This window comes from Mauremys reevesii, linkage group 15 (genome assembly GCF_016161935.1).
Source record: "Mauremys reevesii isolate NIE-2019 linkage group 15, ASM1616193v1, whole genome shotgun sequence".
Lineage (NCBI taxonomy): Eukaryota > Metazoa > Chordata > Testudines > Geoemydidae > Mauremys > Mauremys reevesii.
Genome location: NC_052637.1, coordinates 29090968 through 29117480, shown reverse-complemented (window position 1 = coordinate 29117480; position 26513 = coordinate 29090968). Strand labels below are relative to the sequence as shown.

The following is a 26513-nucleotide window of genomic DNA, read 5'->3' as shown; positions in this document are numbered from 1 at the left end:
AGAACTAAGCTGGTTGGGAGTTTTTCCACGAGTCTTTTTTGGGTGAGAAAATGCCAATTCATCAGCAACCAAAACTGTTTGCAGGAAAAAGAAATTTTGTCAAAACTGACTCATGTCAAAAATGTTTCAAAATGGTCATGTCCCATGTCAAAAAACATTTCCTAAATGAAACATTTTTAGTCCAAAATGACTTTTTGTAACAAGATTTAAGCTAATTATAATAAAAAAATTAGCTTTGATTTCAATCTTTTCATGTAAATGTTTTGATTGACACAAACATGTTTTTGAACTGCTGGGGTGTGAAAATTTGACATTTTGTCCCAATTCAAGACAGAACAATTTTTCCAAATCTTGAAAGCTTTCCCAGGACAGGAAAGCTGTTTCCACCCTCACTCCAATGAGAGCTGGAAGGAAGAGTTCCTCTTAAAGCAATCCCATCCCTCTGTTCCAAGCGCCTGTGGTACTGGCGGGGAGCCTGGAGGGACAGATGTTGGCCGATTCCTGCTGAACAGGGATGCTCTGTAGCAATCCACACTGCATTGTCTCTATTCACAGGAAAAGGCAGTGAGATCATTGCCTGAGTAGGAGAGGCGTGGGATGCGTGGTTGTCTTTAAGTTTTGTTTTCTTGGGGAGGGGGACAGAGGAGCAAACTTTGAACTTAGTTTCGTTGACTCCCACACAGGATTCAGTAGCAGAGGCACCTTCCCCTGCACTCAGTCCTCATTGGAGAAGGACTGTTGCCTGGTAAGCAACTTCTGTTAAAAAAAAAACTAGAGCAAGGGTGGGAGGAAAGCACAGAAACCAAAACAAGAGTTCAGATAAGAGTCTACTGCATGCTGGGGCTTGACAGTGTTAACAATGAAAAGTTTTCCTGGAAAGGGTGTGGCAGGAAACAACTCAAGAGAGGGAGCCGTGTTGCAAAAAGGCTATTCTCTGCTTGCTACATTCTGTGTAAAAGGGTTATGTTGCCTGGCACAAAAATAATGCCGCAAGAATCTGGCATCCCCATTGAGGGCAGCAATGCCAAGCCTTCAGCAGACATTCCCGTGGAGTTGGGATACCCCCACGCTCGATACCTCCCAAGGGGCAGGTTTGTTCCATTTCTTGGTATCCAACCAGCAAGAAATGAGTGCAAGACTGGAACTTGCACATGGAAGAGGCTGATATCTGGGCTCAATCAGTAATGGTTACCAGACTGCCCAGATACCACAGTGATGGGCACTTTAGCACTGCATGTAGCCAGGATGGTCCCTATGTTACCAGCTGCACAAAGGCCACGTGGAAGGGAATCCACTAATGGAAAGATACCATATAGCTCTGTTGGAGCTCGACACCTGAACATCCATCGCCCTGGTACATAGCGAGCAAAGGGCAGGGATGGAGAAGGGATCGGGGGCTGCAGATGTTGACATCCCAGCCTTCCTCATCCCCCAGAATCTCCAGGCACGGCAGGACCAAGAGCCGTTCTGCACATGACACACTGGCCTCACCAAGGGTAGATTCCTTGGAGGGGGAACTGCAGAGCACAGGGCAGATGTTTGCATTGCATCAGGTTACATTCAGTGTTGGCCGTATCAGAGGATGAGCCAGGGAGCTCATTCAGTGTTGGCCGTATCAGAGTACTAGAAGGGAGCATAGTGCTAGTGCTGCTCCTTCCCTCCAGCCACAGCCTTGTCCTCTCTCCGGGACACGGGGATGTTTTCGGGAGGGGATACATGGCTTTGTTCTCCCAGTTTTCTCCTTTCAGGCTCTACCTCCCAGCCCAGCCCCCACACAAACTCTGGGTGGAATTGCTCTTCGCTGTGTGGCAGAGTGGCCAAGGCTCAGCAAAACTCAGTCTTAATACACGGTCCAGTTGTTAGGGTGGGGAGGAGTCCAGAAGCTTGGGGTTTCCTGCTGGCTCTGTCCCTGGAACTGGGCAAGTCACTGTCCATGCCTCAGTCTCCCCACCTACATAGGCCACCTCAGAGGGGAGAGGAGGCGGCTGGTTTGCCACGCGCTTGCAGGCACTGGAGCAGAAGCGGATAGAAAAGTCCCAGGATTGCTGTTTCTTGACGGAGGGGAAGAGTCTTTGTTTATGTTCTGTAGCAGAGCTGGGTCCCAAGGCGGCTAACGGGGAAGCGCCTGTGGACTAGGAAGTGGGACAGTGAGGGCTGTAGGGAACAGGAGAGGAATCCTGAGCTGTTCTGGTGCAAGGCCACCACAGAAGTGACCTGCAAACTGCAGCCCTGCAGCTGGCTCGTCTCCCCCGGAATCTGATCCCCCAGATTTGTGAAAAGCCAAAGGGAAAAGTGCAAATGGCTCTGTCCCATCCTGGCAGGATCAAACTAATGGTCTGCTCAGGGTAAGCCAGAGCTGTTCCCAACACGGCATGGCCATGGCTAGCAGCGAGTGGGGAGGTTGCAGGGTTTAGATCTATGTTGGGCCATGCATTCTGGAATATCACCCAGGCACTTTACACACTAGATTTAGGGTTTACATCCCACCATTGAAATGCAGCCAGCTCAGAGTCTGGCCTAGGCAGCTACTGAGCAGCATGCAGCAATGCTACAGCGCACTTCAGGGCAGGAAAGGAAGAATCAGGGGGAGTGCATGCCAGCAGCAGGCACCTCCTCTATGTAGAATGAAGCCAGGAGAGTTGGTCGCTAAGTCCGTGTCTATACCAGCAAACCAGAAAATCTCAGGTCATCGTATGCTAGCAACCAGAAGTGCCAGAACTTTGGCCTTCAGCTCCATCCACACAGCAGTTTCCAAGCCGAGACTAATCACTTAGGCCTAGGGTTGCCAACCCTCCCGGTTTCACCAGGAGTCTCCTGGAAGCTACTGAAGCCAAACTGGGAGATTTTAAGTGTTAAAAGTCTGGCAGCACAGTGGGGCTAAGGCAGGCTCCTTGCCTGCCCTGGTTCCATGCTGCTCCCTGAAGCGGCCGGCACATCCCTGTAGCCCCTGGGGGATGCAGGGGGTCTCCGCATGCTGCCCCCGCAGCTCCCATTGGCCATGAACTGCAGCCAAGGGGCACTGCGGGGCCGGTAGCACATGAAGACTTCCCCCCAGGGGGCAGCAAGGATGTGCTGGTCCATTCCGGGAGTGGCACATGGCCAGGGCAGGCAGGGAGCCTGCCATAGCCCCACTGTGCCACCGCCTGGTAGCCACCCAAGGTAAGCGCCACCCAGCCAGAGCTTGCACCCCTCACTCTCTCCCACACTCCAACCCTCTGCCCCAGCCTGCTGAGAGTGAGTGAGGGTGGGAGAGAGTGAATGGGGCGAGACCTTGGGGAAGGGATGGAGCAAGGGTGCGTGGGTTTGTGAGATTAGATTTGGCGGCCCTGGCCCTGAAAAGCACTGACATGTGCTCAAGTGTTTTCTGGGATCACAACCTCAGTGACATGGCTAGTTCAAAACGGAGTTTGTGTCCGCACACAAAACGGTTCGTAGTCACAGCAACTAACAGATTCTCACCTTGCCAGATGCCTAATCTGGAACATGCTTGTGCCAAGCTCGTTATAAGCAGGGGCTGATTTTGCTGGTAGGACACTCCCAGAGTCCATTGCTTTATTATGGCCAGTGAGACAGACAGGGCAGCTTCCTGCAGTGACCATATTGTATCAAGTGTCTGGATGGTTTAGGTAGCAGCGTGGGTCAGGGATTGTGTGCACTCCGCCACGGGAGGGGTACCACAGCCACTCCCGGAAGTGAAAAAACAGCAGGGGATGATTGAAGCAAGTCGCTCAGGCTAGAACACCTGCAGAGAGCTATCCCCTGCTGGGGAGGCTCATGTATCCTGCCTCAGACTGGATTCTCCAGAGACCAAACAGAGAAAAGACTTTTGGATAAACAGCCCAAGCCTGAACTGACTCTGGCTCCTGATCTAATAGCTGATATGAACTTGTATCCACAGGGAAAACCCAGTTGTAGGGTTTGAAGGACTGACCCCTGCCATAGCCCTATGCTGACCTCTGGTAAGCTTTTTAGCATGTGTGTAGATTATTTTATTGTTTTTCAATGCCTTCTCTGTAATGCTTTTACCTTAAGAATAAATTTGCTTGCTTAGGAGCTGGATGGTAACTTGTAACTGCAGGCAATCTGCTGGTCAGTGCCCCGGGAGAGAAGCACAGGTGCAGTTACCCTGAAACAGAGACAGCTGGGCTATGCAGAGTGCCCGAGGACATGCACACAACCCCTTGCTGATGCGCTGTGGAACAGCTGCCCAGATTTTCCCAGAAGGCACCGAAACAAACCTGTTTAGTCAGCTTGGAAAATGCAGAGGCACATGCCCAGTTCAGCCATGGCTGAGAGGCAGAAAGGAGTGTCCACACAGCAGCCTCCAACCATGTCTGCTGTTACCAGGTCAGAGGAGGGGGCGTCCGACTGGCTGCAAGAACACAGGACTTTAGGTTTCACCTGGGAGGCATCCCCGCCCTTCACAGCAGGCACAGGTTCAACGCCAGCCCAGACAGACCAGCGTCTCCTGCTGCAGGGCAATCACCACTCCCTGCAGAAACTGGGCTTTCTAGGAAGGTCTAGGACTGATCTGGCTGAACTCCACTTGGCCCATATGATCCAAAGAAACATGAGAGGTAAAGACCCCATTGAGTCTCTCACACGCACCCCACAGTGAGTCATCCTGGAGGCAGGAGGGAAAGAGGTCACTCACGGCGAGAAGTAGAAAGGTCTTTGTGGGCCACACAGACCACCCAGGATTCTCTTGGGCTTTGATGCTGCCCCTTCCATAGACCCTTATGGAAGGAGAATTCCCAGCTCAAGTCTGGAGACCCTGCTTCACTCACTCCATATTTCTGTGTAACAAGCAGGGGAGAGAAGGGAGAAGAGACACTTTTCTCTATTTGGTCCCCATGCTCCTTGGGTCTCGCTTGGAAGGATGCCACCATAAGGCACTCATGGGAGGCAGAGTCTCTTCCAATGTCCAGCTCATTCATATGAAGAAGGAACATGGGCCAAACCAATCTGGGAGTTGTTAGGAGCAGGGGGTGACATGCTGGTGCTGTGCATTACAAATGGAACAAGAGATTGCTTGCAGCTTGGCACAGAAATCCCACACACACTGGTCAACTTTACCATTGGAACGATCAAGGGGTTTTATAGCGTCCCCTACAGTCTCCATACAAGAATCCCAGTTCCTATTCACACCCAAAACAGCAGCCAAATCACCGACCAGCACTTCTCCCAGACTTCTCCCGACCAGCTCTGATGTACACCAGAGTCCCCAAGTGTGAACTGCTCCAGCCCTCCCATTCCCCCCTCAGAGAGCAGTAGTCTCAGCCTCCTCTTTCATTTATTCACTCCTTTGCACTGGATGCAGCTCAATTCCCAGCAACACCTGCTAGGAATTCAACGCCCAAGATCAAAGGGTTAAATTGCTGCCAGCTTCTGTGATATCTCTCCATTCCAAAGCCTGGGAGCAGACTCCGGCTCAGACCCCAATTCCCAGAACTGGGAGCCTTCTACATGCTCAGCCAGTAGGAAAAACCCCTCCTTGTTGTTGTTGCTGCATGTGACAGAGGCCGGCACACAGCACTTGGACCATATACATTATACATAAGGCCCATGCATTTTTAAAGGGAAATTTCATCAAATTGAACTAGAACAAGCTAGTTTCAGACCCAATTTCAGAAACCTGAAATATTTATAAAACCCTCATTAACTTGCTCCCAGCAGCACTCAAGAAATCTGGACACAGTGAGCCTCCAAAGAAATGGCAGAAAAATCAGAAAGCACATCAGACGTCTTGTTAGTTGGCCCCAGTTACAGTCTGATTCATAAGAGGCGGTTTGCTGCGTACATGCCGGCGTGCTTTCATTCCCGGCTTCAGTACTTGCTCATCCAAGCCACACTTCTTCAAGTGCATCCTCTAGCAAGGCTTCCGCTTCTAACCTATGGTTAGAAGTCAGATGCCTCAGTATGAAAAGCTCATCTCATATGAGAGAACAGCAATAGTAAATGTAGCTGTAACTATGGAAAATTAGCTAGAGCTGCATGCAATGCATTACACAACTTTTAGGCCAATGCTTATGAGAAAGGTCACTCTGACTGTTCCTGATGACCAGCAAATTACAGGGATAATCCAAAGTAAATCCCCGGCCACTGCTCCTCTACCCGAGCGATCATATGATGTTTGAAATGGAAGGCACCTTAGATGGAGGCCAGCTTCCCCATTGAAGTGGCCACTGTTCAGCACTGTTGCTGGTGGAGAAAGGTAATGAAAGTAACGGGATGCGACAAATCTGACCACCTACGGGAGATTCTGATAGAAGTCAGCACTAGAGAGGCAGTGACGGAACTGAGCAGTTCTGTGCAGACCACTGCCCAGGGCCGGGTGGATTCAGGAGCTTGGTAGGGAAGAGTAACCAATTCCACGGCACAACTGAGCTTCCAGAGACAAGAATCTTTTTCAGCACCTTAGAAACAAAGCCAGCTTTTAAGTCACAAAAGCACAGAGCCAATACAGCCAGTCAATTTGTTACACATGCACGTCCAACACCAGCTACAGCCAGGGACAACCATACAGGCTTTGGAAACAGAGGGCGATGAAAAGAAGTCATAGGAGTGTGGACACTGTAGTGTGGCACCATAAAGCAAATTCGTTACTTAAGACGGGTAAGTAAGTGATAACCACCTCAAGCAGCTCCCAGGCTCTCGCACTACAGTGTATGGCTGATTGCATTTAGTGCATGTTAGCCAGTGTAACCGACTTGGCTGTCAAAGGGCAGCATCTTTCCATCAGCCAGCAGCCTCGTAACAAAAAGCCCAGCAAAAGATCTGTGTTGCAGTGAGTCTGGGCTCTAGCCCAGCTGTTGCCCCTAATCCCCCTTTTGTCCACACAGAAAAACGTCTGACTCGGACCTGAGGGTGGTTTACACCTAACTAGCAACACAGGCTGAGCCAAACTTTTCAATCCGCCTAGTCTGCCGTGAGAACAAGCAGGCTTACCAATCCTGGGTGCTGGGGGAGGGATAGCTCAATGGTTTGAGCATTGGCCTGCTAAACCCAGGGTTGTGAGTTCAATCCCTAAGGAGGCCACTTAGGGATCTGGGGCAAATATTCATCCTGCTAGTGAAGGCAGGGGGCTGGACTTGATGACCTTTCAAGGTCCCTTCCAGTTCTAGGAGATTGGTATATCTCCAATTATTATTACCTATAGTCCTCCAATGCTATCCCAGAATTCCACTGGGGCCAGCCTTTGTCTAATCCCTCCAAACTGCCACACTACATTTGAACCCAAGTTTGCCTGCCCCAGTTCTGCCGCACGTACACAGCATTTGAACAGAGATGTAGCCCAAGAAAACCTCCTCCCGTGCTGCCAGTTGGCCAGAAGCAGACACCAGCTTTCTGGTAGAGTGTGGAGTGGCATCACTAAGACCAGGAATTTGGGAGGAATGTACCCGACGTGACCTCTTTGTTCAGTGGACAGGAAAGAAATGGAGAGGTAGAGCCGTCAGCTGGGTGCACTATTGATCACTATGACTCTTTGTGGCTTGCAGACTGAATTCCTTCACGGCAGTCTCATTAGACAGCCTTACTGCCAAATGCAGTTTGCTTTTGCCTTCAGAACTGCCTGTAGTAATGAGTCACTCCCTTCGGAAGTTAGTGACCTGAGAACAATATTTCATGTCAATGACACAAGCAACAGCTCCATGCTAAGCAAGAGCACCCGGAGAACAAATTTATAGAGCAACCCAGGTTAATGCACCTCTAAGAGCCACAGGATACCCCACCAGACATCCACCCCAGCACACAGGTTAGGACAGCACCACTGTGGATGCAGTTACATGGGTCTGTCATGGGTAGTGCTTTGCAACGGGGATGCTCACCAGGGCTAGGCTAGCCCAGGCTAACTCTGCACCAAAGACACAATTAAAGGGAGAACATGGCTGCCCAGAATATGAGACTGCATCTAAACAACAGAAAAGCAGCACGGTTTAGAGGAGCGATTGCAGGGTTGGATGTCATGAGCTCCCAATAGCTCAGTGCATGTGGCTTTGGGCAGTTGTCTCCCCATTTGTAACATGGGGATAACATGTACCCAACCCCACTGGGTCACTGACAGGCATGGAGCTTGGGAACCTCTTGAAGAGGGAAGGAGGTAGGGAGCCTGAAGTGCCGAGCTCCCATTGGTTCCAGAGTCATGGGCACTCAGCACCTCTGGAAGCCAGGCCATGGGATCACTAAGTACCATGAAGAAGGAAAGATGCCAGTCTGGAGGTAAACAGCCAATTCCTTTGGAGACAGACGTGCCTGGAACACCAAATATGCATATTTCTGATTCTATTTATGAAAAATGGCTCAATCCAGCCCTCACTGAGATTAATAAATTCAAGAGTCCAAGAAAGCACATTACACCTAGGGTACTCTACAGTGCAACCACTATGGCTTCTGACCACCTCTCCATTGTTTGGTCTGGTATAGCAATACAAACTGCACACATAGAACTATTTGGTTCGGGTTGATTTTTTACCTACATGGTTACACTGGTAAAAGCCCTAGTGTGGACACAGTTATACCACTAGACATGTGCCTTATACTGGTATAGTTATTCCCCTTCCTGTACAGAAATAAGCTGTACGGGCAGAGAGCACCTTGATACCAATAAAACTGTGTTGACTGTAGGGAGTTTTAGAACACACCAGTTCGTAGAAATGGGGAAATGACACAAGAGCATTACAGCAATTTGCCCAGTGTCACACAGGAAGTGCAGGGCAAAACTAGGTCTAGAACTCAGATCATCCTGAGTCCCAAGTCAGTGCCCTATTCACAAGGGCACCCTTCAGCAGGAAAAGACCTAAGCCACAAATAAGCTAAAAGGAGCAACATCGGGCTGGGGAATTTACACAGCGTTCCAAGTATATCAGGTGTTGGATCAGTCTCAGACTTCCTCTGCCAACGTGCGACAGCTGGCAACCACATTCTTCTCTTTGTTAACAGGTCTCTTCCCCGGTAGCGAGAGAGACACCACACAACTAGCAGGGAATACTGACTGCAGACTAGAGAAGTGTTAGCATTTCAAGCGTTACTTGAAACCACAGTACGCTGGAGGTTGAGACAGGTGCGGGGCTTCAGTTGGTGTTTTAGAGTTTAATTCAGCCCCTTTCAAGGTGAAGAAGATGCTAATGGAACACTGATACACACATGTACATCTGCATCAGTAGTAATAAGTGACCCAGACACTGAGCCTCCCTGCGGACAACCTCTCATCAGACTGATCGCGCCTGACGGGCGGAGTAGCCAAGATGCGGAAAGCAATACAGCACTGGCAGGGAAGTTACCCAAAGAGAGGAAACACCAGCTCGGTGATTTTTGCGGGAACCCAGAAATGGAGCCACCCAAAGATGACTTGCTCAAGTTCACACACTGGTAGAATCATTGGCAAAACCAGCTCTCAGGACACTTAGTCTGTAGAGAGCTTTGCAAATGTGCTGCTAATAAAAGGAAACCCCAGTGCTTTCCATCAGTGATCGCAAAGCGCTTTACCAGAGAGGTCAGCATCATTATTCCCCTTTTGCAGATGGGGGCATGGAGGCCCAGGGAAGGGACTTGCCCAAAGTCACCCAGCAGGCCAGAGCCTTGCTACAGGAGTCTGCTATTAGAGCTTTGAGCCATGAGACAGCACATGAATGTGCAAGGAAGTTTTCAGAGCCACCTATTGTGCTTGCCAGAGAAGTGCCCACTTTGGAAAGTTACACACACTTCGGCTGGGAACTCTGTGGGTGTGCTGTGTGCGTCTGTGGACAGCGCTGCGTAGTACAAGCACACCTGGCAGAGACTGCTCCTGTTGACACAATCACAACACAAGCCTGGAGTTGATCAGCCTCCTTCCAGACAGCTTACCCACGCTAAGGCAGGGATCACTCAGTCAGCATGTAGATGTGTGCTGTGTTGCACCTGACCAGCATTTGACTATCCGGCTTTTAGGGAAGCCCAGTTTACACACTGAGGCATCTCTAGCCACCCAGCTTCCTGTCCCTAAGCAGATGACCTGCCAGCACATGATTTGTTTCAACTTCCCAGGAAGGGAGGGAAACAAGCTAGCACTGTGGCTTCCAGCTCTCAGGGAGGCTGCCAAACCAGCTAGTAAGTGAAATTACAACACATTAATGAGACAGTTCAATGACACCTCAAGATTTGCAGTGGTCCCTGTACCATGAAGAAACCAAGTCTGCATAAATGTAAAGGCAGGAGGAGCCAATTCTGCAGTTCCAAAGTGATGCTTTAACTTCAGGCAAGAAGGCACCTTCCTGCTGGAGCCTTCGAAAACATCCCCAGATTCCTGCTTTGAAAACTGGAGACTTAGCTGCAAAATTGTTGTCCCGTAACCAAGCCCTCCTCTCCCAAGCAAGCATCACCCTGATGAGAAAAACCAAATCACTTCCACTGCACTGTGCCTCATCACACTGTAGGTTAAAGCTGAGCTCTCTGATTTGCTGCATCACCGTGTATATTTTTCCAAATAATCTGAAATATTTTAGGGCCAACATTTTTGAAATTCCATGCCAGGAGTTAGGTGTGTAAGCAAATAACTGCATAATTCCCCATTTGTGCCTTTGAAAAAATCTCCCTCTACTGGGCAGTCTGAAAATCCAGACAGTTATGAACACCCCACTTGCTGTTTGAAAGTCCTGGCCTCTGCATGTACTTTTTCATTTGAGCCAAGAGGGTCATCAGCAGAACGAGAGGGACCATAACAATCCTCCATGCAAACAGCCCCGACCTAGCTGTCACATAGCACTTCCATCCATATTGCTCAGTGCACAAAAGGAGGTCAGTATGACAGATGGGGAAACTGAGGCAAAGAGCTAGGCAGTGATTTGCCCAGGGTCACCCAAGCGGGCCAGTGGCAGAGTCAGAAATTGAACCCAGGTCTCCCAAGTCCCAGTCCTGCACCCTACCTACTACTCCAGTACAGTCATCCACAGGGCTCTGCACTGATGCAGGCGGGGTCTACCTGTGTGGATCAGTTGGAGCCAGTGTATATAGCACACCTAATAATTGGCTGGCTGCATGACAGCTTCACACCAGGCCCCTCTGCTGGAGAATAAGCAATGTGCTAAGCCACATAGACCAAGCCAATTTCTCATCATGCCTTTTCTATCAATTCTCCTTCTCGTTCAGATAAAGGTGGAACATGTCTGAAAGCCACATGAAGGGCATCAGGAAGGGTGAGGAGTTCTTAACCTGTACTATGAGCACCCATCACTCCCCTAGCAAACATATACATACAGTAAAGCTTTAAAAAGTGTTAGAATTAAGCAGCACTGGTCCATGGATACCACAGGCAGGCAACAGGCAAGCTTTTTGCCTTCAGCTGGCCAACAGGAGGACATCCCTACTGACAACAGCACTTCAGCAGGTGCTTAAATCATTGGGGTCTCACGCATGTGTTTTCCTGACCTGAGGCTCAGTCCCTGGCCTGCCTAATCCCATCCCCTATCCTTTGCAACGCCTATTCAGTACTATCATGACAGTAACTATCACCACAAGATGGGTAACAGATAGCCACTAGGAACAGACACATGAGATTGAGGAACCACTTCTCACCTGAGCCACTTGAACATATAGGATTCGGGGGGGAAAGTTGTGACATTTATGGGAGGCAGTTTGGTTTAAAAAGTCATCACTAACAGGATCATTGACATTAAAAATTTAAATATGTAATTGACTTCTCTCTGCTTATTCCATCTGCCAATGAAAAAACAGTCTCATGGTGCGGCTCTCATACATTAGCACAGTGCTGCAACATTTGGGTGGCAAACACCCCGGGGAAACATTTACAGCCCAGCAAGAGAACATGGGTGGAATATTTAGCTGCGCCAAGTTCACATGCAGCCCGGAGGGGAAGGAAGGGTCTAGAACAAGGTATCAATGCCTTGTGTAGACACAGACAACACTCAGTGGAGAACATAGGGGCAGTGGAGCTCAGGACAGAGCTGGGTTGGAACAGCTTACACATTACGCCTGTTTCCAGCTTAGGGCTATTTTACAATGAGATTTGACGTACACCCGCTCATGCATGGAAAGGGTGTTCACTGGGTCTTCTTTGCATTGTGTTGCTCTCTATGCTATTCTTTTAGCAGGTTTTGGCACAAGCAGGCTACTGCGTCCAGATAGAAGGTAGACGTGAAGAAAAGCAGCATGTGTAATTCTGTACAGACAGTTGCTATCTGCCTGCATGCTGGCAAGGTGCCATTCCCTTCCTCTCCACAAGCATCATTTTAGTGAGCAGCACTGTTTCCCAGAGCATTAGTGCGGCCAAGATAAAGGTCTCTGCTCCAGCCATCTGTGCGCTAGAAAGAGATCCCCTTGACAGCCCCAGGGGAGAGACGCTTGCCAAGCTTGTCCCACTATTTCCATCTGAACCCTGTTCTGCTCAGTTCCTCACCCAAGGCTTAAAGAAAACCTCCCCACAACATCCCTTTGCAATGGAGAAAAGCTTCCTAAACCAAGAAGCAATTTGAAACCTATAATCCAGGCTTCCCACCGAGGCATTCATCCACCCCAACATGCTGCCCAGGGGAATGAATGCTGCATTCACAGATGCTGCCAGTTTGCAACTTCAGAGCCTGAGCTACTCCAAAAATCCAGAACTAGGAACAGGCAGAGTAAACCAGGTCTGTGCTCCAGACTCCAGCTGTTCTATGGGCCAGATGAACCCCATGGGAAGAGCACCCCCATCCTGTGCAGGGCCCTCTGAATTCTCTTGGGAAAGGGTCCTTCTCAGAGGTTGGGTCTACAATTAGGAGAGACTCATGCAGGCAGACAACCATTGGCCCAGCACCTGGGCTTCCTGCCCCACACTGCCAGGGACTCTTCCAGCAGCAAATGTCCCTGGAACCCCTCCTAGAAGGGGGGTTGATAGCATAGAAGGGGGCTTCTGCTCTTCCAGCCTTCCTGTCGATTGCCCACGGAGCAGTGTATGGGCGCACACCCATGGCGGAAGGGCACTGCATCCATCCCACCCTGCCCCTACAACACCTACTCAACAGCCCCCCCGCTCCCCCAAGGGTGGTCTGTAGAGACCGGGGAAAGCTGAAGGGCAGAGATACCACTGGTCCCTCCTCTCCATGGGCTAAAGCCCTCTGGGCACATCAACTCTTGATACAGGACATTGTCTCCCTAGGGTCAGACTTCATCCAAAAGTGCCCAGAGTTAGATGGGTCTATCTGGAACCAAAACCCCTGATCTAAGCACCTTGAGCATTGCCCTGAGTTCCAGACTTCGGAGCCAAAATCTCTCTCCATGAAAGGGTGCAGTCTCCCCCATAGCTATTGTTGTTTAGAGAGGTAACAAAATGCTTTACAAACACTCACTGAGTCAGGCCCCAACCCCAAGGAGCCCAGTTTAATTCTGACAAGTGCAACACACCCACGTACGTTCACTGTCCTCACAAGGCCACAGAATGTGGAAGATCCTCCCATCATCCCCGTCCTGCCCCAAAACCAAACAAGCTACAAAGAATAGAATTCTACAACTGTTTTCCAATGGATTCACTCAAAGGAGATTGCTCCACGCCCTCACCCGTGGATTAAAGAGAGAAAGGAACATATGGGCTGAACAGAACAGCAGCCTGGGAATCAAGAAAAAGGAGAGTATAGAAATGCACTGAGGTTTTGCTGAGATACCAGGCACGGATCCAGCAGCAAACGTTATGATACGTTGTGCTTGTATAGTACATTTTATCTGAAGATCTGAGACAGTAAGCCTCACAACACACCTACTAACTGGGTTAAAAAAAAACCAAACCAACATCCTCACTTTGCACCAGGAGAGGCCAATGCCTTGTCTACCTGCGGATATTTTTTTGGGGGGTGGGTGGGTGGGAGGGGGACAGGGAAGAGGGGTGTATTGGTGCACACCCCTAGTGTAGATGCACTGTGCCACCTTAAGAACAGAGGTGAGCCTCACCACTGCAACTCACTTTTTACACCCATACAGCGCATTCACACCAGGAGTGTGACAAACACTCCTATATTAAGGATCAAGCTGGCCTGATATACAGAGAGGTTAAAGCCCAGAACCTGAGGTGTCTAATTCCCAGGGACTTCAATGGGGGATCTCTCTGATTATCTGAGCCTAAAGGACTTGCCCAAGGCCATACAGCAAGAGAGAGGCAGCCAGGGAATATAATCAGGAGTCCTGGCTGGCAGTGTCATGGTCCAACGATTAGACAAAGCTTCCTTATCATATCACAAAAAGCAGCTTGCACAGGGATTAAGTCCGACATCCTTTTTCTCAGTCCCAGATGTAGATCTTGCTGGTAATACTCTAGGGAAAATAGTGAGCTAGCTCTTTCCTCCCCTTCCCTGTATATATTTTAAAGCGATAGTGACTAAATGAGAAATTAAGTCAGAGGACAGAAAACCAGGTGTTAGTGTACTATTTACAGAAAGAGGAAAAGGGTGTTTTAAAAAGGAGGATGCCTTCTGCACGCACTAGAATGATGGAGGATAGCAAATTGTTACCCAAAGCACCATAATGCTCCCACAACACAACAGTGAGCAGGAAGCTAGCAAGTCCCCTAGAGCCCTGGATTCTTATTTACAAGAATAATTGGTCCAATACCTCTCAGAAAGACACAGATTTAGTATCATATGAAGTGAACACTACACTGACCTGGCAGAGAAGCAGAGGCTCGTTGGTGATGAGCTGCAAAGCTTTTAATTAAGTAAAAGCATTTATGATCCCTGTGCACACAGAGTAATTACATTTTAATATTAAATAATGGCTCCCTTTTCACAAACGAGGCCTCCATTTGAAGTCCTCTGTTTTCCCATTAAATGCACCTCTAGCACAGCTTTAGGCGTTTGCAACATCCTCAGTTGTTGCAGAGAAAGCAAAGCCATTAAAAAAACCCTCCTACGTGAACAACCTTGGATTCCTGGCAGTCACAAATGTATTGAGTTTAGGTGAACTCAGTCTACTCCCTGGTCAAAGTTTATTCACACCATTCGCCAGCAGAAAAACCTGCTTAGAAGAAGAAGCCAATGACTGGAACAGCAGGTCATTGTATGTCAAAGTGAGGAGCAGTATCAGAAAACTAGGAGCACGAACATACACATTGTGAGAGGCCGACTTCTGCAGAGCAGCACTTGAGTCTGTATTATCAATCTTGTTTTTGTGACAGTAAATTTACAGTGTCTGAGTAGCTGGTTATTAGAAGCGGGAGATTTTAAATAAGATCATACTAACCCAATTACTTGTTTCCAAAGCAATTTAAAAACAAAATCATAGCAAGAGGCAGCCTTAAGAAACAAAAATAAAACACTTCACATTGTGGGATTCAGAGTCTAGATTAGAGACTAATTCTTTTCCTCTTCTCTCCATATACAGAGCCCCAGGTCAGTAAGTACAAGGTCTTGCATTAAAGCACAAAGTCAGTCCAAATCTATAGATGACTAATGGTTAATACAGAAACTGTTAAGGTTAATAAGCTGAACGTGGGGTTGCAGCCTGACCATCCTGGCTAATAGCCATTGATAGACTTATTCTCCATGAACTTATCTAGTTCTTTTTTGAACCCACTTATAGTTTTGGCCTCCACAACATCCCCTGGCAACGAGTTCCACAGGCTGACTGTGCATTGTGTGAAAAAGTACTTCCTTGTGTTTATTTTAAACCTGCTGCCTATTAATTTCATTGAGTGACCCATGGTGGTTGTGCTATACACAGGGGTAAATAACATTTCCTTATTTACTTTCTCCATGCCAGTCATGATTTTATAGACCTCTGTCATATCCCCCCTGATAGTCGTCTCTTTTCCAAGCTGAAAAGTCCCAGTCTTTGTAATTACTCCTCATAGAGCAGCTTCCATCTCTTTTTCCATTTCCAATATATATCTTTTTTTAAGATGGGGTGATCAGAACCACACACAGTATTCACAGCATTATGATATTTATATTACAGCATTATGATATTTTCTGTTTTCCCTCTTTTCTAATGGTTCCTAATATTCTGTTTGCTTTTTTGACTGCCGCTGCCCACTGAGCTGATGTCTTCAAAGAACTATCCACAATGATTCCAAGATCTCTTTTTTGAGTGGCAATAGCTAATTTAGATCCCATCATTTTGTACATAGAGTTGAGATTATGTTTTCCAATGTGCACTACTTTGCATTTATCAATATTGAATTTCATCTGCCATTTTGTTGCCCAGTCACCCTTTGTAACTCTTTGCAGTCTGCTTTGGACTTAACTATTTTGTGTCATCGGCAAACTTTGTCACCTCCCTACTTACCCCTTTTTCCTCCCACCATTTTCACATTGCAATACTCTGCTGACCCACAAGTCAGAGCTGAGGGGCAGCACAGCATGCAGAATGGCATGGCTAAACAAACCTCCCAGGTCTAGATTTAGGTCCAGCCACGTTAGCTATACCCTTTTCAATTTAAGAGTGGTTGCAGTGAAAGCACAGACTGATATATATTGTTCCTTTGCGCAGCCACTCTGCACTATATAGTCTTCACAATGTGGGGGAGTGCATGTGGGGGTCAGGCAGGGTAGGGCTTGTCTCTAGCATAGATTTTGCACCGATATAGCTATACTAGCACAAACTCCCAGTGGGCATGGGTGCAATCTACCCTGGTGTAAGTCACACCAGAGCCACGCAGCACATCTATGCTAAGGGTTTTCATAGCTACATCTGGACAAAAATCCTTGTCTACTGAAACACAGCGACCCCATCATGCTAACACTGTTCCTTTAGCCACCCATATTCTAGTGTATATTTCAGGAACGGCCAGGGAGGAGCCACCCGCTGAGCTGAGGAAGCACAAGGACAGTATATACTAATGTTCCATTGCAGTTGATGGAAGATTAATTGGCAACAGCAACACAGCATGTGCAGTGAAGGATCAGCAACAAGAGGTTTACCCAAGGTTAGAAGTACTGTGTATTTGACAAAGGCACAAACTTGCCAATTCTGGAAAGAACTTTAAGGCTGAAATTTCATGACAGTCTTAGACAAGCAACCACCAGGGACAATTCTAACCCCTCCAAACTTGCTTGGTGCATCACCAGAGATCGCACACAAGAACAGGAAACAGCTGTGGGAAGAGGTGAATGGGGCCCTTCATGCGTTACTTCACACAGTGCTACACAGGACTTTAGCGGTAGCCCTGCTCAGAGAAAGCCTAGACTGAGATTAATAAATTCAAGAGTCCAAGAAAGCACATTACACCTAGACTTCGTGGACACACCAAAGGCTTTGAGAGGGCAAAGCACTGCAGTCATCCTGCTGCCGACCATTAGGGTAACCAAGACAAGATTGCTCTTCGCCTCTCAGATTAGAGGGGAATTACAGGGACAGTCCAAATGGATGGGGAGCGTCCTTCTGTGCCCACAGGGTTCTGCAAGCCTAGAACAGCAGCATGTGTCCGTTAGCTCATTTTGGAAATCCCCATGAGAAGTGACCATTACAGCACAAAGGCATGTAGGAAGCTGTGGGCGGCTAAAGGTCAGCCCTCCAACTTTATTGTAATGGGGAGGGGAGATGACAAAATTCACAGGGAGGAAGAGAACACCCAGCCTCTTTCCCTCCCCTGTGGCTGCATCTAAGTGGCAGCTACATTATTTGTTTTAGTTTTTCCCCAAGACTTAGAGGGATTTGCTCCCGACAGGCTTCTGAATTAAGAGCCCATGTGAAAGCTTGAAAAACCCAAACAGAAAAAAGTTTTAAGCCATTAGTCCCCACTGTAATCTAGCAGAAAGGGAAAGGAAATACGTCTGCAGAGACATTTTATCAAGTGCAGTTCGTGTAGCCAAAACAATGCTAGATCTGTAGCTAGGCAGGTCAGCACCGCCAGGACCAGAAGAGTCTGCTCATCCCATCCAAATAAACCAGTAACATTTCTTAAGTCTGGCACCAGTATTGCTAAGAAAGGAAACAGAGCTGGATAAGATAGGTTCTCTCACTAATTTCTTCCCTTTAAATGGGAACTCCATTCGCAGCATCACGTGTTTCTCTCTAGCCAGTTTTCCAGATCCTTCCCCAATTGTCACTGATGATTCAATTGCTTTGCATGACCCAGGAAAGTGCTGACTAATGTAACTGTGTGTGTCTTTTTGTTAGGCAATAGCATTCATGTAAAACCCAGCCTTACAGGAAAGCTGCGCCCTGTTTACTCAATGCAGCACTGAGAAGGCTGAGAGGGAGCGGGAAGAGAAGCAGGCAGCATAGACAAATGTCAAAAATAGCTTTCAATTAAAACTACGTCTGCAGCTGGGGAAGCTGTTTTACTGAAGTGTGACACTACAAATAAGGAAAACCCATTTAAGCATCTGTACCATTTTGCACCTCATTTGAATACTGGAGAAGCATCAGAAGGGTGCTGTTGTCTAACACATCCGAGGAACATGGGTATTCACCCACGAAAGCTCATGCTCCAATACATTTGTTAGTCTATAAAGTGCCACAGGACTCTTTGCCACTTTTACAGATCCAGACTAACATGGCTACCCCTCTGATATTGTCCAATACAGTAGCTCTCAAACTCCCATGGGCGCCAACTTATATGGGCTCGTGGGGCTAAAGCCCCAGGAATATTCACAATCAGAGGCTCTGCTCCACCAATATTTGGAGCTAGGTTTCTCCCCTGCTTGGAGCGCAGGGGAGTCAGAGGGCTCTGGGCTGCCTGCAACCGCAGGGAGCCCAGAGCCCTTTAAATCCCAGCTGCAGCCAGGAATCAGATGGCTCTGGGCTGCCCGCTGCGGCGGGGAGCCCAGAACCTTTTAAATCCCAGCCGTGGCTGGGAATCAGAGGGCTCTGGGCTGCCTGCAACCGCGGGGAGCCCAGAGCCCTTTAAATCTCAGCCATGACCGGGAATCAGAGGGCTCTGGGCTGCTGGCAGCAGCGGGGAGCCCAGAGCCTTTTAAATCCCAGCCGCGGCCGGGAATCAGAGGGCTCTGGGCTGCTGGCAGCAGCGGGGAGCCCAGAACCTTTTAAATCCCAGCCGTGGCTGGGAATCAGAGGGCTCTGGGCTGCCTGCAACCGCGGGGAGCCCAGAGCCCTTTAAATCTCAGCCATGACCGGGAATCAGAGGGCTCTGGGCTGCTGGCAGCAGCGGGGAGCCCAGAGCCTTTTAAATCCCAGCCGCGGCCGGGAATCAGAGGGCTCTGGGCTGCTGGCAGCAGCGGGGAGCCCAGAGCCTTTTAAATCCCAGCTACGGCTGGGAATCAGAGGGCTCTGGACTGCCTGCAACCACGGGAAGCCCAGAGCCCTTTAAATCCCAGCCGCAGCCGGAAATCAGAGGGCTCTGGGCTGCCGGCAGCAGCAGGGAGCCCAGAGCCTTTTAAATCCCAGCCGCGGCCGGGAGTCAGAGGGCTCTCTGCTGCCCGCAGGAGCAGAGAGCCCAGAGCCCTTTGAATCCCAGCTGTGGCGGCTGGGATTTAAAGGGCTCAGGGCTCCCCGCGGCTGCCAGCAGCCCAGAGCCCTTTGAATCCCAGCCCCTGGCCGCTGATTGCCCCCTCCCCAGACCTCTGCCCCAACTGCCTCCCAGGACCCCCACCCCCTATCTAAGCACCACTGGTCCTTGTCCCCCGATTACCCCCTCCTGAGACAACTGCCCCTTAGGACTCCAGCCCCTATCTCCGCCTCCCTTCTCCTTGTCCCCAACTGCCCCCTCCTGAGACCCCACCCAACTTCCCCAGGATCCCACCCCCTACCTGTCCCCTGATAAACCCCCTGGACTCCCATGCCTATCCAACTGCTGCCTGTCCCCTGACTGCCCCTCCAAACCTCTGCCCCATCCAACCCCCCTGCTTCTTGTCCCTTGACTGGCCCCCGGAACCCCCTACCCATTCTCCAACCCCCAAACCGCTTACTGGGGGTTGGAGAAGGGCAGCAGAAGGGTACGGGGGGAGCCCAGGGCTGGGAAGGGGGGCAGCCAAATTTTTTTTTGCTTGGGGCAGCAAAAAACCTAGAGCCGGCCCTGCCCGGAGCTTCCCTGCCTGAACGTAAAGAGCGCGCAGCGTGCGTCTCTCTCCCTTGCTGCTGCTGCTGCCGCCACCGCTGCCTAAGGGCTACGGCATAACAGCAGTGCAAGCTGCTGGTGCTGTAGCACCTCAGGAGGGGGAGGGGAGTGGAGGGGGCCGTGCCCCCTCATCATAATCCCATCTAGCTTGTAATTAATTTTGACTGAGTTGACCAGGATAATATCCCTAAGACCTGCAGACTTGTGGCTGCTGCTCTGTGACTTTTAAAGCAGATGAAGCCACTTTTGATTACAGCTTAAAACAAAACGATGCGGGTGAGAGGAGGAAGTGATTGATTGGTTTCACATAGGACCTGGACTAAAATTGCTATAAAGGATTGTCTGAAACTGGTGTACAGACAAACTAGTGTGTGACAAAGTCTTAAAATGACTGAGAATTGAAATATTTAATTGTAATGTGCTCTTAAATTAATCAGATTGCATCGACAATTGGGAACCATTTTTATACAGTGATGGTAAAATGTATATTGAAGTAGGCAAGTGCTGCTTCTGACTTTCCACTTTAAATTGACCCTTGTAATCTTGTGGCACTGACGCATTGTAGCTTCATTTTATATCGGCTTACAGGGCGGGAGCGGGGAGGGGGGGGCTCCACCATTTTGGGCCCCACTAAAAATTATACAAACCTGCCACCTATGCAAACTCCCCTCCCTCCCCCCACAGACCACTTGAAAATTGCCGAGGGTCTCGGCAGACCACTTAATGATCTTTCCAAATGTTGCTTGTACCATTAGCTAACTATTGTAAAGCACTTTGGATAAAAGCACTATATAAAAAAACCTTAAACTTTTTTGTCCTACAAATAAAAGCAGACTGGGAAGGAGGTGGGGTGTCTCTCCCCAGCAACAGCAACTACAGAGCTGAGGCTAGGAAGGAGGAGGGGTCTCTCCCCTGCAGCTGCGTAAAGTCACCTCTATCTCTGGCCCCTGCAGCCCTGCACATCCCAAATCCCAACCCCCGCTCTTCTCACCCACTGCCCCCTCCCACCTACCCTCTATTCTCCCCAAGGCCACTATCTCACCTTATGTGTGCATCTTCTGCAGGGTCCAGGCACCTAATTAGTGGAGCCATACCTGTGCGGCTCCACTAATTAGGTGGGTGACCCTTCATTCTCATGTACGGCCACCCAGGTGTGCACCTTAGAGGGAACTATCCATGGACCACTTGACTGGAGCTTGTGGACCACTGGTCGTCCACAGACCACAGTTGAGAACCTCTGGTCTAATGCAACCCTTGCTGAGAAATTTTTTTACCCAGCCATATACTAGAGACAAACTAGATTAAATTCTCTTATTAGGCACTCACAGTGCTAGCGCAAACCATATCATCACTGGCATCCCCTCCCCCCGTGGGGTGGGAGGGGGGAGTTGCCAGTTTAACTCAAAAATCTCCCAAACAAACTTGTGCACGTGGCCTGGAATGCTCCTTCCCACGTGAGCTGGTAAGAAATGGGGAGATTTTAAAATGTCAAGGCACCTTTTTAAACCATGGTACCATGCCCCCATTGCCCCTGCACTATGTATAGCCATTTACACCAGGGCAAGGTGGATGTGAGAAAACTGCCATTTCAAGGCCCAGTCTACACTTAATAGTTAGATTGATATAGCTGGGCCAGTCAGGGGAGTGGAAAAAAAAACAAACAAAAAACAAACACATCCCTTATCAACGTAGCTATGGTGACCTGACCCCAGTGTAGACGCAGCTAGGTTAACTAAAAAAGTGCTTCTGTTAAGGTAGCTAACTTCATTCAGGGAAGTGGCATTCCTACACTGACAGGAAAACTCCATCTGTTGCTGTAGGCTGCATCTACACTATGCTAGCATAGACACGCTGACATGGCTCTACTGGAATAGTCTCTGTAGTGTAGACATATCCAAGCATAAGGCTCTGAACTAAAGCGATTGTCGATTCTTAAAAGCTCATTTTAAAGTTACAGTATGCTGATGCTAAACTTCTGAAGGGGCAGCCTTTTAAACAAGAAGGAAGTCCTTGACTACTCAGAAATTGCTTAATGTTTGTAGCAGGCTTTAAAAGAAGTTATTTACAATAAAACAGGCAGTGTCTTTGAAAAGTCAGTATCACAAGAGATGAGCATCAGGGAAAATAGCCCCCTTCACACCCAGAGTTAAGCAGCAACTACTGTACTGTGCGCCTTTAAACTTTACATGTTACACTTTTATGTAACACATGAAGACACCGGTAAGAGCTGTTCCACTGAAAGATCACACTTCACACCCTCATTTGAGAGCCTGACGGGGGGGTTGAAGAGGAATGGAGTCACTGTGAAAGGAACAGGAGTACTTGTGGCACCTTAAAGACTAACAAATTTATTGTAGCATGAGCTTTCGTGAGCTGCAGCTCACTTCTTCGGATGCTGTAGCTCACGAAAGCTCATGCTACAATAAATTTGTTAGTCTCTAAGGTGCCACAAGGACTCCTGTTCTTTTTGCGGATACAGACTAACACGGCTGCTACTCTGAAACTGTGAAAGGAGTAAGTCCGCCTACTCCAAAAGCCGGTTTCGGTAGGGCGAAGGGGAAAGCCAGCCCCAGTGGCAGGGACCCACTGGGGAGCTGAAACTAGCGCTGGTTATTAGCAGGAAGAGGGATGGGGGAGGGTCCCTCGCTGATGAACACACGCACCGAGCTCACTGGCACCAGTGCCCACAGAGCCACCCTCCCGGGAGGGGCAGCCTCGCCCCTTCGCTGAGCAGCAGGGGAGGCGGGTGTTTGGGGCCCTGGATTAACGCTGCGGCCCCAGAGCCCCCGCGTAGCCAGCCGCGGGGAGGCGGAAGGCGCAGCCCAGCAGGGCCCGGAGCGAGCGGCCCCGGGAAGGGAAGCGCCGCGCTGGGGACGCTCGAACAAGGAAGGAAGCAGCGCGCCTGGGCTCCGTTACAGAACAGCTCCGGACAACGTGCAGCGAGCCTGGACTCTGCCCGCCTCCCGCCCCCTCCAGCGGCGGGCACCCCCCCCCGGAAACTCCCCGCCCCCCCCCCCCCTCCCCTGCAACTCCCTCTCTCCCTGCCCCCTTGCAGCCCGTATTCCCCACAGCTACCCCTGCATTCGCCGCCTCTCCTTGCCCCCCTGCGCTCCCCTCCTCTCCCTGCCCCCTTCCCTACCCCCACAGCTACCCCTTGCATTCGCCGCCTCTCCCTGCCCCCCTGCGCTCCCCTCCTCTCCCTACCCTCCTCTTCCTGCCCCCCTGCGCTCCCTGCCCACTTCCCTACCCCCTTGCAATCCCCTTAGCTACCCCTTGCATTCGCCGCCTCTCCTTGCCCCTTCCCTGCCCTCCTCTACCCCCTTGCAATCCTCTTAGTTGCCCCTTGCAATCGCCGCCTCTCCCTGCCCCCGGCGCTCCCCGCCTCTCCCTGCCCTCCTCTTCCGGCCCCTGCGCTCCCTGCCCCTTCCCTACCCCCTTGCAATCCCCTTAGCTGTCCCTTACATTCACCGCCTCTTCCTGCCCCATTCACCACAGCTGCCCCTTACACACACACCCCCCCCCGGCGCCTGCCCCCCCGCTTCCCCAGCGACCCTTCCTCGGTAGCCTCAGAGGCAGCGGAGCCCAACTCACCTCCGTGCCCCGCACAGGATCCGTCCCGTCCCTCGGGCCGGCTAAGGGAGAAACTAGGCGGAACTTGCCTCCCTCCCTTCCTCTACCTGGGGGGGAGGGCGGGGCTAATAGGAACGGGGCGGGGCTGCGCTGGGGGAGGCGTGGTCAGGCTAATTGGGGCGGGCGGGACATGGGTTGTTAAGGGGCGGCAGGTAAGAGGCACGTGGGGTGGAGAAAGTCTTTTCCCTTCCCCACAGACAGACCCACGCAGCGGCACCACTAGTCCCCAGGCAGGTCCCCTCCGCCCATCCTAGGGCTGCGCCCTGCCCTGAGCATAGAGGGAGGCGTTCCCGGTCTGGGAACAGCCGGTTCGCTGGGCATAGAAAACGCTGTGCCGATGTCTGTCTCCCCCACGGGAGCGGTTCTCTCTCTGGCTCGGGCTCTGCCCCCAGCAATCCGTGGGGTGGGAGGTAGGTGCCCCAAGAGGGGCTGGGGCTTAACCTCTCTCTGCCCCCCTTTGCCCGTAGGAGGCTAGCAGCACAGTGGTAATGACAAGCAAGGGGGTGAAGTTAAGAAATGGGAATTTTAGAGTGAATACCCGGAAAACCTTCCGGATCGGGAAGAGATTTAAATCTGGAAGAGGGATCAGCGCTTCCCGAAGGAGCCCGAGCCCCGGGGCTGTGTTACTGAAAGTTGGAACTGGACTAAGCAAATCCACAGGAATGAATAATCCTGCACTGAGAGTAGGAGGCGTTTATTAATCATTTGTTTCTATCATTAATGTCGATCCCGTGAAAGGGGATAATAATCCTTATGTTCTACCTCACCAGAGTATAATTAGGCTTAATTAGCTAATGTTTGTACAGGGCTTTGGAAATACAAAGAGTATCATAAGTGGGCAGTGTTATTTGTAAGGACAAAAGGCAGAGGGAATCATGAATACACCACCCCCCCCCGTAGTGTCTATCCATGGCTCCAAGGAGCCAGTAACTCTCCAGCCCCAGGAAATACATTTTTCTTATCTTGCCTCTGTGTTTTAAGTGGTCTGCATTAGCATTCACGGAATGATGTGCTATTTACTCGCCTTGCCCGGGTGTCCTGAGGATGACTTGGTTAAAGCTAGAACTGCCAATAAAAGAACTAAGTATTATTTTACGTTACCTCTGTCTGCATCTTCAAGACCTTCATGTGGCTTTCACCCTCTCTTAGGAACGTCCCATGGTACTGCCTGATGGGAAAGGAGACCTGTCGAGATTCGCTGCTCCATAGAACAGGGCGCAGTGTTGATGCTCCGGGCTGGAGAGACTAGAAGTGAATAGCAGAGACGGGGTAGGGTGGGGCTTATTGGATAGCTGCTCATGTCCAGGCATGTTCAGTGGCAGCTAATGCAGAGCCACATGGAGTATCATCATACAATGTGATGTTCCTTTGTAAGGTGGCGCTTTGTTCCTTTGTAAGGTGGCGCTTCTTCCAAAATCAGCCTCAGATACTGGAGCCAAGTTTACTCTGGGAGCTGGAGTATAGAGTAATTAGTGTTTGCTCTTGCAAAAATGGCTTAAGGAAGAGGCTAAATTAAAGAGTAGGAAATATTATGTGTATGGCACACAGGCTTATGGTTTTGGGGGTTGGTTGGTTTTGTTTTGTTTTTTGGTGCATTTTTTATCCTAAATTTAAGCTGATTCAGTTTCTCAAGATGAAGTTAGTTTCTAGCAGAAATCTTCCATTGTCGAGTTAAGATCCGTGTATGGGTTTTACTTGTGGCTCTCTTTGATTTGAGGAATCGTTTCCCAGTTTTGCCATACAACTTGTAAGTAATTGACCCCATGCCACAGTTTGCCCCTTGGCCTTAGACTGTGATATAACTGTTTTACTTATAGCTGTGCCTTAAGGTCCCGGCCAAAATCAGGGCTTCTCTGTGCTGTGGACATATACTTAGTGGGAGATAGTCCCTCCCCCAAAGCACGTACAGTTTAATTAGACACAACTGACAAAGGATTATTTCCCCCTTTTACAGATGGTGAACTGAGGGAGGTTACACCTATGAACTGAACACAGGTCTTCTGGGTCCTGCATCGGTGCCGTAACCGCAGGACCAGCTGTAGGCCCTGAAGCTGGGAGGTTCCTTCAGCCCAGATCAGTCATAGCTTGCCATCGGGGCCATTCAAGGGGCTGTGTGGAACAAGTTTGAAGGTCTACATTCGCTAAGCAGTCTCAGCAGGGAGGCTGTGGGTCAAATGGGCCATGGAGAACGAACTCCACTTCCCCTCTTAGCGCTCGTAATGTCTATAGTTATTCCACTATAGCTATGACAGTCACGTTCCCAGTGTAGACAAGCCCCTAGGCTAAGTCTATTATGCCGTTATACCTGAGTCAGGGGCACTTGGTTACAAAGTGGTTAAAAGCTATAGTGTAAATGGGGCCTACTGTAACTGGGGTTGTCTGAAGCTTTAGCCCAGGTACAAGACACAGGCTGCATCGAGACGTCTAATCATAATGGGACCATGCAGGGAACCAAGAGCTCCCTGGGTCACTCTCCTGATCAGAGTGGTTATTGGGGGGAGAGGCAGGGCTGACTCTAGGTTTTTTGCTGCCCCCCACCCCAGCCCTGGGCTCCCCCCACACCAGTACCCTCACCCCCTGCTGCCCCAGCCCTGGGCTCCCGCCCCCCCAACGTGACCTCCTTGTTCACCACAGCAGTCCCCGTTTACACTTGCAGTGGGGATCAAACCGTTTCTCCTATTTTTATTTCACTTCAGTATAAATCTCGCCCCCCCCCGTCCCCCACAACCCCATCTTTAGTGCTCCAAATGCACATGGAAGGCATAGGGACTAACCCCCAAACCTTGTACCCGGAAAGGGATGGGGATCTCGTAAAGAGGGTTCAGGCAGAGGAGCGGGTGTGGGGGTGCTTGGGGGCGCTACACTGGCAGAGAAGTGGGGTGTGATGTACTCACGGAGGAGGGTGAAG

At 50.0% G+C, this 26513-nt stretch overlaps 1 protein-coding gene and 1 long non-coding RNA gene across 2 annotated transcripts in view; one reads left to right on the top strand and one right to left on the bottom strand.

Moving 5' to 3' along the window:
* RHBDF2 (rhomboid 5 homolog 2) overlaps positions 1-23688 on the bottom strand; it is a 79370-nt gene extending 55682 nt beyond the window's left edge. The window contains exon 1 of the mRNA XM_039501309.1: positions 23567-23688. The gene's annotated coding sequence lies outside the window, so the exon portion shown is untranslated. The remainder of the gene's footprint in view (positions 1-23566) is intronic.
* Positions 23689-23786: 98 nt separating this feature from the next.
* Positions 23787-26125, top strand: LOC120383325. The gene is made up of 3 exons (XR_005588414.1): positions 23787-24288; positions 24755-24874; positions 25560-26125. It is a non-coding gene; the product is annotated as an uncharacterized LOC120383325 (long non-coding RNA).
* Positions 26126-26513: the final 388 nt, after the last annotated feature.